The sequence below is a fragment of the Stigmatopora argus genome, chromosome 14 (genome assembly GCF_051989625.1).
Source record: "Stigmatopora argus isolate UIUO_Sarg chromosome 14, RoL_Sarg_1.0, whole genome shotgun sequence".
In the NCBI taxonomy this organism is placed as follows: Eukaryota; Metazoa; Chordata; class Actinopteri; order Syngnathiformes; family Syngnathidae; genus Stigmatopora; species Stigmatopora argus.
Window position 1 is genome coordinate 17,156,574 of NC_135400.1, and position 12,314 is coordinate 17,168,887.

The window sequence follows — 12,314 nt, forward strand, 5'->3', positions numbered from 1 at the left end:
CAGCATCAACACACACACATTCACACTCGCACAGAACGAAGCTTTCTTCCCGCTGTAATTAAACATTTCATCCCGAGGTTGATCTAATTCCCCTACATAATAAAAACGCCATTAAAAAAATAGTAGGAGCGGTCCACGGTAGAAATTAAACCTTTTGTCTGGCCGCGATAAAATTGAAACGGCGCTATGTAGGGAAACAAAAGAGGGCAACCGAGCTCGTTATTTCCTGCCGGTAAGCCTTTTTGCTCATTTCCACGCCGTGCATTGTGTTTGTCCTGGCAATTTTTACGGCGCCCGGAAAATTGCCATGTTTTGCTGGGGCGGAGTCGGCGTGGGAGGGTGGCGGTAAATGAAATTCAAATTTTTCAGGTGTTAAAAAGAAGGAAAAAAAATGGCAATATTGGAAGCGTCTGACGGCGTTATCTGTCCGTTCAAGAAGCCAGACTCGGAATTGGTTTCCTGCCAAAGCCGCCCTCCCCGGCAAGACACAGGGATTTATCCCCCCCGCCCCCCCAACCACCTCCCTCTTGTCTCCGCGTCATATCGCCATCAGAAAAATGATTCTCGCCTCTCACTGGTTGAATAATATTCCCACATTAACATGGCGTCCGTCGGCAGCCGACTTTTAATAAGTCGTACGATAAATCGTAGTTCACGTTTTAGTTTGTAGTGGAATTTTTTTCCTTTTTTTTCTCTGAGCAAATGACGGACTGGAACGCACGTATACATTTTTAATTTTTCTGCGTACGCGGGGGGAAATGTCCCAAAAGTGTATGCTCTGGAGTGCTACTTTTTTTAATATGCATGCTTTCCCTACAGCTCTTTTAATAAGACTTCCTCGATGAATATGTTAATGGGAAATAATCAGGAAGACGGCCGCTAATATGAATTTCAGAAATTGACCCGCTACGTAGCATTTTTTTTTTCGTGTCCTCGAGACAACGCGTTGTTGTTGTTGTTGTTCCGTTTTCTTCCAGGAATGCAAATCCCGGGCCGTCGCGATTTTCCGAAACGATAGCGCCGTTAATGAGAAACGGGCTAACGCTAATGTCAGGGTGTGGAAAAGAAACTTTTAGTTGGACTTTTGTTTGAGTCGAGTCTTGTACTGTGGGAAATTATGGAAGAGGCAAAACTAGCGCATTAAAATGTCTTTTTTAATCAATTTTAACTAAGCTAGTCAACATTAGAGCAATAGGAAAGGGTTAATAGCATAATTTTTTGGTTTTTTTTTGCATATCAGTTGTGAGGTGCAAAATAAAGTTGTAAACACATTATGTTGGAATATTTTGGTTTTGATGAATTCGGTTTTGGTGCAGTGGTTTTTCCGCCTGGCTCGGGTGCGGACAGTTTGGGTTCGATTCCCACTCGGTGGCGCTGAGGATTGTAAGAGTGAGTGGTTGTTTTTTTTCATTGTGCTCTGCGTTTGGCTGGCAACTCATTCGGGGTTGGCTGAGATAGGCTCCAGCACCCCCCTCGTGCGGATACATTTTGTTTTGTGGTAAAACAAGTTTGCACTTTGTCGTGGTTTATTCACTGTCGCGTACTAATTGTGTGTTTCCGTGGAAGACCGGCACGTTTTCGGGATTTGCTCCATCTGATTCGCCGACATTCTTCGCCCCCGTAGTCACCAAGTAGCGATGGGGGTGACGGATCAACAACTTTAAGGTCATATCATAACGATTTTGACGTCTATTGCCGTCAATGACAATGAAGAAGTCGAATGCAATCAAGCCGAGCTCTCTTTTAGTCCGTTTTTTATTTTTGCTTCCAGCGGCCAAATCCGATTAGAGTCCGGCTCCGTCCGACCTCTGGTCTTCCCGTCGAGCGCAGGAAGTTATTTTGTTTATAATCATGTCCCTGCTTTGTATTGATTCTCTGTAATTCTGGAGATGCTTTGCAATTATAATCCATTCAAGACAAACCCTTTGCAATATTGGGACTTTTTTTTGTTCCCCGTCTGCCCTCCAAAAGAAGTCATTTTGACAAAGCAATCATCTTGATGAAATGGCTTTCATTATACTTCTTGCCATTTTTTTTAAAGTAAAACTGTTAACCCTTCCGAGCAAGGTTACCCAAACTTTTTCAGATCACTCCAAAAAAAAGGACCGGAATCTGGGAATAGATCCCATTTTTGAAATATATATCGTTTTAAGACCGTCCAGTTTGATCCTTTGGGTTCGGGTTCCGAGGGATCCGCTTCCTGGAACCCATTCCTCACGCTAATTCAATTCCGCGGGCGCCCTTTGGCGCCACGTTGGCGAAAGCGAGGGCCGGCAGCGAGTGCGCGAATGGCAAGAAGGGATCGATGGGGACTGTTTTTCATAAATTGAGTGGGAGTAAAATTAGCCGGACGGATTGACTGACTGACTGACTGCTGGATTTGGGGGGCTGGCTATCGAGTGAAAAGACCCTGATTCTCAATCAATGGCGACAATCAAGTGTTTTTATGTTTGGACTTGTGCCATTTTTCACCAAGCAAATTCTACAGCAACGTTACGGTAATCTCGTAATGGCCACTCGTGATTGCGCCTTTTGTCGCCTGGCCAATTTCCACTCTTCATCTGGAAAGCCGCTGTTTAGCTCGCTCTGTTTGCTCGTATTACCGCGCATTTAACGGCTTTTCCAGGCGCCGTTTCTGCCGACACTTGAGCAAAAGGGGACCCCCCCCGGCCCCCCCTACCGGATCAATATAACCTTCTTGCCCTACTGCTTGTTTGGCATTTCAGCCAAGCCGGTCACGACTGCTACGGCAAAGCTTTCGAAGGGCAGCGGCGCTCTTAAAGCGGCCGAATCGATCCGGATGCTGTTGCTCTAATAGCAAACAATATTGAATATTGCAGCGCGGGAAGCCAGAAGCAAAAAAAAAAAAAAGAACATCTTTATTTGTGGGAAAGTAGACACCTTATTACCACTGACTGCACACCATTGACTCAACACGCGCTGTTTTAGGGCGGCCGACGTAACGAACGAGACAGAAAATACCATATTTTTTCTCATATACGCTGTATTTGTCGCTTAAAAAAATGATGACTGAATCGAGGAGACAGAAAATACCATATTTTTTCTCATATATGCTGTATTTGTCGCTTAAAAAAATGATGACTGAATCGAGGGTACGGCTTATATGCGCATAAATTAGACTTGACATGCACGAAACTGTAAAGTGACAAAGACGAAACGCCATAACGCAAGACAATGCGGCCGATACGGGCATTTATTTCAAAATAGAGAGAAGATAGTAAACAGATAAAACGATAAACAAAATTTATTTTGACGTCTATGAATGAAATTCAAGGAAAAAAAACGTATCTTGCATAAAATGTGAAAAAACTCACTTGTGTTTGCCATTGCTCACTCAGGGCGCCGCCATCTTAATTAGGAATGACAAACTAGACCGCTACGGACACACTTTCTGATTGTACTGCTCACATGACTTCCTTTTTGAATTTGTCTATGTGCAGGCAACACCCTTTAGGAATGTCGAATTATAAATCGATTAATATAGTATTTCAGAAATAGCATGTACGCTGATTTGCTTAAAATTTTCCATTCAAAGTAACACATTTGTAGTCCCTATTAAAACCATGAATATGGAGGTGAAAATTGTGAATCAGGGGGCGGCTTATACGAGAGAAATTGTCAAATTCATCGATTTTAGGCCAATTTTAAGGGTACGGAGGCGGCTAATATGCGAGAAAAGACGGTACCTTCGAAGCCACCGAATCCCCCGACGTCGACCCCATCGAGATTTATCATGGTATCTAATCCCCCGAATCGAATCGGACTGGTGGCCACCTTTTTCCGGCAGCTTCCCGCATCCCACCTGTCCCTCCAAAAAGAAAGGGACACCCGCAAATGAAAGGCAACGCCGATCAATTGAGCTAATAGGTTGTCCGATCAATCCTCATGTTATTCTGACGGCCGGACACGGGGGCGCTGGCGTAATTGGCTGGAACACGGGAGGCTGGGCGTTAATGGCGGGAGCGCGCTCCTTCCCACCTCCTCGGGGTCCTCACGGCGTCAATACCGTCACCTCTTTGTCCTCGCCGCCGTCTTCTTAATAGTGTGGACGACCCCTTTTAAAGTCTAACCCTCAACATCGACACGTTCAGTCAGGCTGCAAAATTAGGAGAGACAATGTATTAACAGTGTGTGTGTCAGTGTGTGTGTGTGTGTTTGTCCCTATCTGCTCTCTCGGGTGCTCACCCGAGTTTTACCTGCGAAAAGGGGCGGGATTTCTATTTTATACTCTGTTAGCAAAATAGGGAACGACAGACAAAATACTGCTATTGGCTGTCTACCAATTCAGGATGTCCCCTGCCCATAGTGGGTTGTGATAGGCTCTAGCACCCCCCGCGACATTTTTCAGGATGAGCGCTACGGCTAATAAAGGAATGAATGATCAGACTAATTAGACATATTAATGTCACTAACGTAATAACCGTTTTTTTTTATGATTCTAGCCTAAAAAACGTAACAAGCTTTTGGCAGTCAAAGTGAATAAAATAATTAAAGACATTCAACTAACACAGTTCTTTTTTTCTTTTTTTATAGTGGAGATATCAAGTGGAGAGGAACTATTTTCACTGCGAGTACAGTTTTTGAAGTAGTTCCGTTTTTAAATATGTGAATTATATTTAGATAGTAATACATTAAAGTTTTGACAGCTGTAATATTGAGTAAATGTACAGTTTTTGATAATTGTACTTGTGTTTAGGCGCGAAAAAATGTTTTGTTGTAGTTATAATGGGGGTGATCCTACTTCGTGCTTTTTTGTTTATGTCTGGAGTACATTAACCGCGATATTCGAGGGATTACTGTTATTCACGAGGACTGCGATAATTAATAGAGGGTTTGATGATGAAATGAATTGAATAATGCTAGGTAAAAATGTTGACCCATTTTTCTCAAGAATTGCTGTCGTATTGGGACAAAGTCAGTGATTGACGCTGCAAATGTTTGGATTTACGTGGAATTGATTATTAAATGAGTTGACTGTTTGCATCAGAAAAATCATCATTTCGGGAAATTGTTCCAATTGTTTATTTCGAGCCTCTCGACAATATTTTATCCCTTCAGGGCGTAAACCGTTAAACGAAGTCGACTGATTGCAATTAGTGGAAAAATGATATTTGGAAATATCTGCTTCTGTGTTGGAAAACAATTCATTACAAAGTTGACGAAATGTCACGCCAGGTAACAAAAGGACATTCAACTAACATATTTACTATTCTCTTTTTGGATGACTATAGCCTAAAAAACATAGCGCTTTTGGTGGTTAGAGTGAAAACAATAATAAGACATGTTGCTATTGAGTAGAAGAAAAGATGTTGTTTTTCAGGTCAGTGTGGTGGATTTTTAAGAGCTACTTAGTATTTGTAGTCCTTTTTTTCTTTGTTATATTTGTGTATATATAAGAAAGTTCAAGAACCAATTTATTGTGTACAGGCTTGGACTTTTCCAACGTGTGTGTTGCCGGGTGAAAAAAAAAGTAAGAGCAGAGGTCACGTGATGGAAAAGTGAACTAGCAGGAGAGCGCATCCGGGGTGGATTAATTAAGGATTATAATTACATTGGGACTACGCCGGCCTCACCTGAGACCGCCCCTTTGCCGCCGCCGCCGCCCCGACCGCCTTGGAAAACATTAAGAAAACAGCAGCCACGCTAACTGCACGCTAGCTACACGCCACTACGGCCTCTCGTCCACCGCTGCGTTCAATTGCCGTCTAAAAGCTTTTGTGCCGCCTTTTCCAATCTGCCTCGACATATGTCGTCCCACGCCGTTCCTATGCTTCTCCGCCGTCCATATGTCCACTTTGTTTGGACGCTGACGGCATTATTAATATCTTCATTATTCCCTTCGCTGGGATTTATTTATCTTATGTTATTATACTGGCGCTAATTGTTTCAATGTGATGTATTCTTGCAAGGATTGGTCGTCGTAAACAAAGGAAAGGAGAAGACTTTGTTCTAGAAATGATGGGAGAGTTATTGCTTTTTATAATTGTTAAGGCTGTGATCTGTATGGAACAGTGCCTGAAACTAACACCATACGTAGCCATTTTGGTTCATGTAGGCCAGAAAATGACAAACATTTGGTATACAAGTGTGGCCTTGATGACCTTGATTTGAAAGCTTTATTGTCATTGTACGTACATTCATACATATACATTGTATATTGTACTGTGTGCAGCCTTGACACTAGCCTTTTTACAAAAAAACTACTTTAAAAAAAAAACTAGAAAAGTTGTTATACGGCGTACACAATTTGAAATGATCCGAAACGTAGAAAATACGGGAAAAACGTATAAGTTGACAAGTATGCATTTACAATACAGGCAGGACCTTTTTGCCATTGTGAAAGTGAAACAATGAGAATAAAATATACCGCATTTTCACGACTATAAGGCGCACCGCATTATAAGGCGCACCCTCAATGAATGACACGTTTTATTTTATTTTTCCATATATAAAGCACACTGGATTATAAGGGGGCCTGTCTATTTTGGAGAAAATTTAAGACTTAAGTGCGCCTTATAGTCGTGAAAATACAGTACATATATTTGTCTTTAATTATTATTGTAAATGTATTTCAACCCCTGTTAAACCGCAGTAGGAATTACAATGAACACTTAACCAGCCCGTGTTGTAGTTTTTAATAATGTATTTTAATTAGCGCCACCTTTGCTACATGAGCGTTACGACAAGTTTAGTAAGTATATTGGACTTGACTGTTATTTTCCCTATTATTGACTGTTTATCCACTTTGTGCCCGACTTTGCAGTCGTCCGTCTCTGTTGGATATTGACCGAGCGGATAACTATAATAATAATAAAAATAACATTCAACCTTTCCCACAGCTGCTCTTTAACCCTGAAGTGCACACAAGCTGTGGTAATGAGCTCTGGACAAACAGTATGAAAAGAGCACTAAAGGTGCCCTATTGCTTTTGTACGGGTTACAAAAATAGAGATGGCTAAACCCGCTTCTACAAAGACCGACACGCCGGACCTTTTAATGTGCTCCAGCTCTCCTTGCGTTTTACAATCTATGCTTTTTTTCTCGGGAGAAAAGATGTCGGCAAAATCTCCCTGATGGGAAAGTACTAAACGTTTTCATGGGGATGGAATAAAATGAATTTAAAAAAAAAAAAATATATATATATATATATATATATATATATATATATATATATATATATATATATATATATATATATATATATATATATAATAAATAAAATAAATAACTAATGGCAGATAAAAGATCAAATATAATGTAATAAATAACGAATAAAATAACCTGGGATGGAAAAAAAGGGGCTAGCTACATTTTTTAAAAATCTAAAGCGGAAGGAATGAAATCAAGCTCATTTGGCCGCACCTCTCTCCTGAGGCCACGCCCATCCACACCAAAATAGGGCCATAAGGTTGAACATATATTATATTTGAAATCGAAAAAAAATTGAACCTAAAAGTGAGTCTTTTGGTGTGGTTTTTATGTTTAAAAAAATCATGAACAAACCCTAAACATTTAATAAAATAAAAAAATTGTATTCCTGTTTAATTTCAAAAATAGTTCTGTATTCCTATTTAATTTCAAAAAATATTTTTGTATTCCTATTTAATTTCAAAAATTACTTTTGTATTCCTATTTAATTTCAAAAATTACTTTTGTATTCCCATTTAATTTCAAAAAATACTTTTGTATTCCCATTTAATTTCAAAAAATACTTTCGTATTCCCATTTAATTTCAAAAAATACTTTTGTATTCCCATTTAATTGCAAAAAATATTTTTGTATTCCCATTTAATTGCAAAAAATATTTTTGTATTCCCACTTAATTTCAAAAAATATTTTTGTATTCCCATTTAATTTAAATATATACTTTTGTATTCCTTATACTGTATCCCTTGATTTAGCTCCATATTGGAGGAGCTAAACTTTAACTGGTTTGTTTTTTTGCATCATAAATGAAGGCAACTGAAATGACGAATCCTATACTAAATTATATATATATTTTTTAATGACTAAAACTATTATATATATTATAATTTAAAATGGACACAATTCAGCTCACTTAACTTACTCCCATCCAGCGACATCTCCTTTTGAACTAGATTAGCTGACCGTGATTGCTCAAATTTTACCGCCATTGATGACGATAGACGCCCAATCTAGTCAGACGACTTTTTTTCAATGACAGCCATCGAGTTAATTCATGAAATAACCTCAAAGCGTAGCACAACTGCGGTCAATCAAAAAACGCTTCATCGTTCCCGAAATTCCGTAGCTTAGCACGTATCGCCCCGTCGCGCGCCAGCGACTCGGGTTATCGCCAAAGCGGCGTTTTTCTTCAGATCCGCGGCTCGGCGCTTATTGGCTAATTGATGAATCCCCTTTCATTCCAAACGACAAAAACAAGTGCGTCGCTCCTCCGGGAATGACGGCGTGAGGAATTCTAATGCCTCCCGGCTGACCGCTCGGCCAGGATTGTCGGGGTGCCGTGATTTATTCGAAAATCCTATTGATTGGCTGAATTAATGCGGTGCCAGTTTAATCAGTGCGCGATGGGAACCGCGCCGCACGTCCGTGAACTCGAAATGAATTGAGTGTAGGATATCGATCGGGTTATCCGCAGTATTTATTCAGCTATTTGTCCGCCTCTCCATTCATTGGCCGGGTGCAAAACTATGTCGCCGCCGTTAAGTGGGTGTGTGTTTGCATGCCATATGAAAGACAGATGGCTTTTGGATTTATTTATTTTTTAATAAGCCGCAAGTGGCTACCATTAAAGTGAACGATCATGTTGCTGTAGCATTGTTGGTGACGCTCAATGGAGTTTGTATTGTTTTGTTTACGTTTGTTAAACTGTTTTCTTATGCTTGAAAGCAATGTTTTTTAAATCAAGGTTAGCAAATTATGATACAGTAATCCCTCGAATATAGTGGAAAATGGAACATGGCCACAAGAAGACAAAGGACTTGGACTAAAAGTATCATTTGGATTAGATTAGAACTTTATTTCATCCCGTATTCGGGAAATTTACTTGTTTGCAGTAGCAAGACAGACACAGAAGACATTGTAGAACTAGGTAAAAAAAGATAAATCTATTTTTTATTAATATCAAGTGGAGAGGAACTATTTTCACTGCGAGTACAGTTTTTGAAGTAGTTACGTTTTTAAATGTGAATTATATTTAGATAGTAATACATTAAAGTGTTTTGACAGCTGTAATATTGAGTAAATGTACAGTTTTTGATAATTGTACTTGTGTTTAGGCGCAAAAAAATGTATTGTGGTAGTTGTAATGGGGGTGATCCTACTTCATGGTTTTTCGTTTATGTCTGGACTACATTAACCGCGATATTCGAGGGATTACTGTTATTCACGAGGACTGCGATAATTAATAAAGGGTTTGATGATGTAATGAATTGAATAATGCTAGGTAAAAATGTTGACCCATTTTCTCAGGAATGGCTGTCGTATTGGGACAAAGTCAGTGATTGACGCTGCAAATGTTTGGATTTACGTGCAATTGATTATTAAATGAGTTGACTGTTTGCATCAGAAAAATCATCATTTCGGGAAATTGTTCAAATTGTTTATGTCGAGCCTGTCGACAATATTTGTATCCCTTCAGGCCGTGAACCGTTAAACGAAGTCGACTGATTGCAATTAGTGGAAAAATGATATCTGGAAATATCTGCTTCTGTGTTGGAAAACAATTCATTACAAAGTTGACGAAATGTCACGTCAGGTAACAAAAGGACCGTTGTCTGTTATAAACAAATCACTCAAAACATAGGATATGTTCTTTACGGGTTACATTTGGTCTACAAATATAGGTTACTTGGAAAAATAGTGGATTGGAAGTTAAAAAAATCAGCAGTTTATACGCTAATCGTTGAACGCCAGCCGCTCCGTGTTAAAGGTCGACAGCGGCGTTTTGAACGATTAACCGCGACAATCGCACGGGAAAACCGACCTACCGGCCTCAGCGAGATTTACGAGTACGCGACCGGCGTCGAATGAAGAGGAAACAAAGGCGGTGGCTAATAACCGTGTACGCGCAGACGTCGGCGAGAGAGACGGGCGAGTTTCGGAGCTTAACTTTTCCATCCCGCCTTCCCGCGGGAGATCATTTCCGAGTGACGGCCGCAACAGACGGATGGGCGGATGACGGATCTGACGTGATGGACGGCGGGGTGATAGATGGGTGCTTTGGCTGATGGGAGATTAATGCCGGCCAAGGGCCGCCGTAGATAAAAACCGGACCGGCGGATCAACAAGAGAGCGATAATCCCAGCCCCCCCCGTTGATAGACAGAAAATCAAAGACGGGCAAAGTAACCACACCGGGAAAATAGCCCACCCTTTTAAGATGGTCCTGATGGGGGTCTAGAGTTCTTCATTCATGTCCACTCGCGATATATCGGGCAAGAAAGCTCCGTTTTAGGACCCCTCGGAGCCCGCCATAGGCTATTTTGAACGGAAAATCGACCATAGATCGAAGGAAGGTGGCGTCCTCGGTCGCTACGTTTAAAGCCACACCCCCCACGCTCTTTGTGTTGACGTGTTAGGACTAGATTCCATCTGAAAATAAGCCTTCCATCCCGACGATAAACTCGGTATCCGTCCTCGCTTTGGAGGAGGTACCCCCGGGGGCCTCTGGCATCGATCCGCAGCCGCCGCCGCCGCGCTCGCCATGCACTCCGCTGTCACCTACTTAAGCGCGGCCGGCACAGAGGAGCCTTTATTTAACAGGCTCTGATTTTGGCCTGCACGGATGACAACCCGATTATCACTTGAAGGACCTTGGAAATCTTTTATTGGAAGCGGTCCGTTCGTAGAGGCAGACGGCGATCTCGGGGGGGCGGAGGGGGGACGGAGGGGTCCGCGTCATTCTTAAAGGAGGCTAAATAAAGGAACGGACTGGATGAGACGCCCATGACGGAGAACAAAGGACTGGAATCGGAGTGGAGACTTGGAGGAACAACAAACTGGAGGACAAGTGGAATAATGTGTAAGGAGTGAGCGCTCATCTCTTATTATCCACTCTGTCCCCTGCCAAACAATTACCATATTTAAAGGCGTAGTCTCACTTTGTGTCGTTAACGCGTACACACAAGGCGCTCTGTATTTGTGGGTGCTAGCTTGCTAACACGCTAGCCTATGCTTTGGGATCTATTGAAATTACTTTTTGACGAATCATAGTCATCTTTTGTATCCGAAATGGACAAGTTTGCAATTTTCCAATGTGCTTCTTTTAGAGAGATACAGCCAATCGCAGGGCACAAAAAGACCGACAACCAATCATAGCTAGGGTTTGGCAATTTAGAGTGTCCAATCAACCTAGCATGCATGTTTTGGGGATTTGAGAGGAAACCGGAGTACCCGGAGAAAACCTACACAAGCGCTGGGAGAACATGCAAACGCCACACCTGGCCTTGAACCTTCGACCCCAGAACTGCGAGGCCGACCTGCTAACCACTCGTCCGCCGAGATTGACACTATACAAAAAAAAGTAATATCCAATAAATCCCAACTAAAATAGCTCAATTTCTTGCATTATTAGCAGTATACATTTATTTACGTAAATTACATAATGTGTTTGCAACTTTATTTTAACTGAAAAAAGGGATTTGTGTTTTTTTTCCTCTTTTGTTGAAATGACCTTTTTTTTGCCTGATTAAAATTTGGCGATAGCTCCATTTAAATTGGCTGGACAAAATACATTTGGAAATAGTAATAAAAAATTCCTTACTTAATACATTTTGTGGGTGTCGGATCGGGACTCGATATCTACAAATCAGGCGACAAAAAAAAAGAAAAAAAAAAAAAAAACCACCTGCTGCTTCAATAACAAACAAGGAAGGCCACGCCAAGCGAGCGAGTAACGGGGGGCGAGAGATGGACGTGTTGACGGCACGTGTCAGCTTTAACCACGTTGACCCGCGGATTCGGTCCGCTCGCGCAAGCCACCGAAATGGAGTACCGCCCGCTACGTGTGGCGACTGCAAAATCGGGCGTGCCTTTCCTCCGCTACGATGTGAAAGGAATGCAAACGAGGGAAAGAGCGGAGGCGAGAAGAGGCGAGGCGAAGCCAGGCGAGGCGAAGCCAGGCGGGTGTTTGCACATCCATCTCCATGTGTCAGTCCGCTAGCGCTCCGACATCATTTTTTCGACGAGCCCAGGGGAGGGAGAGAGCGTTTCCGTGTGTTCTCGCCTCCACGTAATTGTTGCCCATTTCATCTCTCTATAATTTCAGACAATTTGTTTCATCTGCTTTTTGTTTTCTTCCGCTTTTGGTCT

General features: G+C 41.6%; 1 protein-coding gene across 4 annotated transcripts in view; it reads left to right on the forward strand.

Moving 5' to 3' along the window:
* LOC144087977 (adhesion G protein-coupled receptor L1-like) overlaps nt 1–12,314 on the forward strand; it is a 121,975-nt gene that overhangs the window by 1,243 nt on the left and 108,418 nt on the right. The gene's annotated exons all lie outside the window — the stretch shown is intronic.